This window comes from Quercus robur, chromosome 1 (assembly GCF_932294415.1).
Source record: "Quercus robur chromosome 1, dhQueRobu3.1, whole genome shotgun sequence".
Classification (NCBI taxonomy): Eukaryota; Viridiplantae; Streptophyta; class Magnoliopsida; order Fagales; family Fagaceae; genus Quercus; species Quercus robur.
The window spans coordinates 36,683,306-36,690,014 of record NC_065534.1 but is presented as its reverse complement, the minus strand read 5'-3'; positions in this window follow the sequence as shown (position 1 = coordinate 36,690,014).

Below are 6,709 nucleotides of genomic sequence, written 5' to 3'. Positions count from 1 at the left end.
ACATCAAAGGAAAAAACGCTACATTGGGATTGGAATGTCTATGGAGAGCAATATCACGTTCATGATAGTAGGCGATATCAATGTCTTCAGGAACACCAAAGGCTACTTTAAAATCGGCCAAGGCTGCCTCAGACGCAAGGAGGTGAGAATATCCCATTCCTAGATTCTAGAATGGAATGAAAAAAATAAATTGAAAGAAAAGGGAGGAGTAAAGAGGACTTACTTTGGGCTCTAGGAAGTGATCTGGAATGAAGTGTTTTACGCACAGAAGGAATATGCTAGGCAGAGAGGAAATCAAAGAAGAGAGGATGCAAAAAGTGGAATGGGAAATCAGGAAGAGCTATTTATAAGGATAAAGGCATTTAATGGAGGAGGAGGCAAGAAAACCCCTCTAATCCCTATGAATGACCCCTACACGCGTGGGCACGATTCATGAACCATCAGATGGTTCGCGAACCGTCAGGCCATAATTACTGATGAGTGTGACAGTCTGGCACAACACTCCTTTTTAAGGGCGTATTAATGAACGTCCCATCCGTTATGTGGTTGATCGTTAAGCTTCTCGAAGAACTTCCGGCCCGCCAAATCCTTGATTCGTTCTTAGTGGCTGGACACGAATCAAGGGGGGGCTACTGTACGGTATGGGATCCCTTGAGCCTATTGGGCCTTTGACCCAGGCCCAATAGTATGAGCCTTGACCCTGACCCTTTGTATGGGATAAGGCCTCAAGCCCGCTAAGCCGTGGGCCCAGGCCCCATGCTGCGATTCTTGATCTAAGGTATGTCGGACCCGCAATCTTGGCCCATACTCCTTAGGGAACACTCTAGGCTTTGCTCGGTCAATTGCATCTCAGATGGGAATGTAATTCCTAGTATGGCCTTGGGGAGTATCACTGCCGAACATCCTTTTGGAGGTGGGAACCAGTTCCAATGCCACCACTACCACTTCCAATGAAACATTCACTTAAACACAATGGAATTGGACCATCATTTCCACTTATAATCAGAAATAATCATGTCATTCCCACTAACCTGACGCTATAAAAAAGAAACAAGAATGAGAAGAGGGGTTTGGCAATTCTAGAGAGAGCATTGAGAGAAAAGAGCAGTCACTCTGAGAGAAAAAGTGACTCTGTAAGGTAGAGAGAAGGGTAGGGTAAACAAGAGTGTATTGAGGCTGATGAGCATAGGACCACCCACAATAGGAAACCTAAAAGCCCACAAAATAAATAGATTGTGAGCCCAAATAGAGGTTAAACCCAATAGCCATACTTTGGTTACGCATAGGTATGAAGCCCAATTAGGTGTGCGTTGGTCTGACCAAGAATCGGCTAGTGGCCCTAGGCAACTCTTTCTTTTTTATGGATTTTGTGAGTTTGGGTTGGTGACCAGTGGGACAGACTATTCAAAACTTGGATGTGGATAAGTACTAGAAACCTAAGATAGCAAAAGAATCCAAATCACTGAGCTAAGGCAGTAAGGTTGGCTAAGCAAGATTCGGCTTACAACAAGTAATTATTGATAATGACTCAAAAGTATGCATGAAGCCTCTTGTGTTCCCATGGAAGAGCTTTCAGTGTGACCTTGAGGTATTGCTAGAACATCACAAGTATTACTGCAAAGAATTACTTCAGTGCTCATTTTTTTGGGTAAATAGAAACATGTTTGATTTTACCATTGTTGAACATTTAAAATTTTTTATAATGGGTAGAAACCCAGATGGGTGTGCATCTGTCAATAACCAAGGACCGGCAGATGGCCAGAGGCAACTCTTTCTTTTTTCTGGATTATGTGAGTTTGGGTTGAAGTTTGACGTTATTTGGGTTACAATATTATGTTTGTCTCTTGCTATGTCATAAGATTTAAGGAGAAACACAAAGTTGTTGTCTTAGTCACAAATTCATTCAAATTTCACACTCAGAATAAAGAGAAAATACAATAAGACATAAAATTGCTTTAGTTGGGTGCGCTTGGAAAACAAATACTACTTATCAATGAGCTGTAATTTTGAAGACAGATAGTGCTTCCTTGCATTCAAGCATATTTTCAATAAAATATATGATGTAGATATCCTCTCCAAAAATTATATAATAAACATATCACCCTTTAATCCTACACTATAGACATTAATCTCACCTATAATTTCTTCATTCAATTTTGGGTTGAACCAGTGTGTACCATTTTGGACTTAATAGAAAGAACTTGATCTTGGAATCATGGTTGAAGTTTAGCATTGCAAGTGATTTAGTTTTACTCAAAACTGACCTCACTAAAGTCTTTTTTTTTTTTTTTTTTTCCAACCTTAGTTTTGAAATTTTGGATTTTGAAAATTTTTCTGTTTTGATTGTTAAACTTTCAATGTTGTCTACTATTGTGTAGGGTACTTGCAAGATTGGCGTCCAACTTCAAACGTGGACCTTCATGTTATGATTGCACTGCTACAAAAACTACAATTTTGTGGACTAAGGCTAAGATCTAGTTGCTCAAAAGCTATCATTGAATGTTTAAAGTCTATCTGTTTAACATAGCTTGATGACATTAAGAAGGAAATTGTTGGAAAGCATTTTCCCTTTTAAAGCAGATCTTTTGTATATGATTTTTTTTTTTTTTTTTTTTTTGAGTTAATAAATGATATGTTATCATAGCATAGAATGGTTATTCATGTACAAGCTTGTGAAATGACTCATCACTTGTAATACATCATGACGAATGGATTTTGTATTGAATAAATTTAACAGCTTTTAGGAAAATCACTTGAGATTTCTGCACTTTAAATGTTCCCACTTCTCAATCTGGATTTCTATAATGTTCATTGAATTGTGGCCTTTATCTTTAGCAATTTTCACCTCTTTATATTTTAAAGAGGCATGTGAATACAATTGACACTAGTATATTTGGGTGTAAGGACGTAAGTTTGGCCTTATTAAAACGTTGACAATGGCAATGATGATAGAAACATGAATTGAAAATTTATCCTAAAGCTAGAACGTAGTTATAACTAAAATTAGTCGCTAACCCGTGCGATGCACGGGAAAATTACTGGAAATGAAATGTAATGAATGCAAAGCAATTATGCAAAATACCATTTAAATTAAAAGACAAATATTAGTGAATGTTGTTATCCTTAGCTGTTTGCATTACATCTAGAGTTTCATATCTAAGTTACTACAATACTACTTGTAGCAACTAAAGCTCACAATATAAGTATATTATATGAGGCCAAAACGTATATTATATGAGGCCAAAACTTATATTATCTTCAAGCTCCCCTTAGCCTTACAAAGTCCCTAACATTTTTTTTTTTTTTTTGTATTGAATTTGATTTAAGAGGACTTATTCAAAATTATTTGAATCAAACCTCACAAATTAGAAAGAAAAAATAAATAAAATTACAACATTGTAGCTGATTAATATACAAATAAACTACCAGTTTAACATGATAAATCACTATTAGTAATTTAGAAAGCAAAAATTAACAAAATTAAAGTTGTTACCCATTTAACCTAAAAATTTTCATATTCTAAAGTTGTCAAACACCTGTTAACAAATAACTATTGATATAAAATATTAAGTAATTACTTCAATACCACAAGTTGTTCATGCTGTAAAAAATTTGAGAGAATAATACAGCAAGCATCTTAAACTCTTTCTTGTTTGGATCCTACAAAACTATATATATATATATATATATATATATGAGATGGGTTCAAGTTACACATGACGTAATTCTACAAATGTTACATATTTTTTAAACCATAGATTTCTAAGAAGGGGCCCGTTTGGTAGAGAAGTTTGAGTAATGTTGTTTGTAGTTTTTTGAAATACGTGTGAATGAAAAAATGTGTAGAAATGTGTGTAATATTGTTTAAAAACTAAAAATGAATTGTTTAACAACTCTACCAAACGGGATCCTAATGGTTAGAAAATCACTATAATCAATGTCATCTTTAGAATTAATTACTTTCCATATTAGCTAACCTAATTAATTTGAGAAAATATTATATTATTTTCTTTTTAACTTTCTTTCTCTCTCCTAATCAATTCATCCCTAAACTTACACAAAAGCATATTTTCAACTTTTTTGGGCATGGAGGCAGTTGTGCTGGACTTTCAATTGTCAAAGAAGCTATTGATCAGGTATTGTGTAATGACCATGTCTGCATATTCAAACAAAACCCTTGTATTATTGCTCTCTTGATTTATCAAAATTAACAAATACTTTTGCTGGGAATCTTTCTCAACATACCCATCATAGCTTTTGAATGTCACATCGCTCCTAAATCCACTTGAGAGCAAGGAAACGGAGGATTTTTCACCAAATTTATATATTGAACGACACATCATCAACTGCAAAAAAAATCAAACCTTTATCATTCACAATTACCTAGGGTTAGCGGTTCATTTAGATACCATCTATTCTGTTGAAAATTTAAAATAAAAAATACTTTTGATTTATCAAAATTAACAAATACTTTTGCTGGGAATCTTTCTCAACATACCCTTATAGCTTTTGAATGTCACAATCACATCGCTAAATCCACTTGAGAGCAAGGACACACAGGATTTTTCACCAAATTTATACATTGAACGGCACATCATCGACTGCAAAAAAAATCAAACCTTTTATCATTCACAATTACCTAAGTTAATGGGTGCGTTTAGATACCGTTTATTTTGCTGAAAATTAAAAACTAAAAACAATAAAAAAATTACTGTCCACATGTGGGTTATCATTCATTTGCCTTAATGCACTGGTCTTAAAAAAAAAGAAAAGAAAAAAAAAAACGCAGACGCTGGACGCGCATCAGCGCCATCCTAACGCTGCTTCCTGCTTGCATCACTAATAGCTCCAATGCTAGGCTTAAATTACAGAAAATCCTGCAACAATGCAATGGTCAGAAGACTCAGAACTACAGCTAAGCACCACCAGTGTGACGTCTATGGCATTGCTGATTAACATTCTCCACAAATTTCTAACGACAACCAGGCAGATTGATAATATAAAATTTAGTTAAATCTCATATTCTCGGGAAACAAGGATTGTGTTCATAAAAAATAAAAGCCAACTCACCCCAAAGTATACTTTCTTCTAAACAACTTCTTCACGCCAATGATTGGGCATGTTTCACAATCAGAGGATAGTTTTTAGAAAGTATTTACAAGAACACGAGTATGCAGAAGCCATTTGGCTTAACCTTGCATGTTTAGACCCCTAAGTCTAATCAAGTAAAAAACTACTCAGGCATGAATCTTCTGGCTACTAAATTTTGAACCTAGCTTGATCTCAGTTGTACAGCAGGCAAGCCTGGACGAAGAATTAATTGGCTGAGTTTAGACAACCATTTCAATCCAGCGCATATGTCCATGCCCAAGAACGTTGAGAATATGCTTTTGTGTAAGGTTAGGGATGAATATTAAGAGAGAGAAAGAAAGTTAAAAAGAAAATAATATAATATTTTTTTCAAATTAATTAGGTTAGCTAATATAGGAAGCAATTAATTTTAAAGATGACATTGATTATAGTGATTTTTTAATAATTAGATTTCTTAAAACTCTACGTTTTAAAAAAGGTATAACTTTTATAAAATTACACTAGGTGTAACTTGAACTTATCTTTAAAAATATTATATAAATATTATTTTAATTAATACATAAATATAAAAAAATGTCTCATCTTAGTCGTGGCATTACCCTTAAGCCCAAACTATCTGGCGCCGGGCCCTGATGATTCTGAAAATGCCATGGTTCTATTGAATATTATTGCCTGCTAAATAACCATTTTTAACATGGGAAATGGGAATACTCTCTCTCTCTCTCTCTTTTTTCTTTTTTTTTTTTGGGGGTCGGGTAGAGGGAAAACTGTGAAAGGCTTTTTATTATTACTAAATGTTTCTCAAAGCCCATTCATAAGAAAAAAAAAAGTTACTTATCTAAGCTCATTTAAAACTCGAAATCTAGCTTTGATATGGCATTTCGTGAAGGTCCATGATCAAATCCCTCCAAACACTCATGCGATCTTCCACCCGCGGGCGCGGGGGGAGAAGAGAAGAAAGAAATGATAGAAATAATTAGAACCGCAAGGAAGGAAAAAAAAAAATAATAATAGGACCAAGACTTAAATTTTGTAGGTTAGGTTTTTTTTAGGGACTAGGTTTTGCTTATGCCAATAGGTAAACTATAAACCATTAACCAACCAATTGAGTGAAATATGTGAAAGTTCACTTAAAAAATAAGAATATATATATATATATATATATATATATATATAAATAGGTAAAACTCAGAGAAAGTCTAATTAGAATTTCAAATTAGAGTCAAATTTTGCGCTGTGTCCTTATAAATTATTTATTTTTAGAGAAAGTTTTATTTTCTAATTTTATATTCAAATGTGAGACTATATCATAAATATTCATCGAAGTGTGTTATTGAGTACAAAAAACAAAAAGCTTAGAATAAATGAATCGTAAAAAAAAAAAAAAAGTGCTTTACAATAACAAAAATTAAGTAGTAATAAAAAAATAATAAAACGTGAATGGTTTACATTTTATACCTAATAATATTCTTACAAGAATTTTTAAAAAATTAAAAAAATATAAGAATGACAATCAATAGTATTTAAATTTTATATTTATATATATGAATTATACTATGCATTTTATTGTATATCTTTAAGTGTATCCATGCATATGTATGATATTACAAGTTAGTAA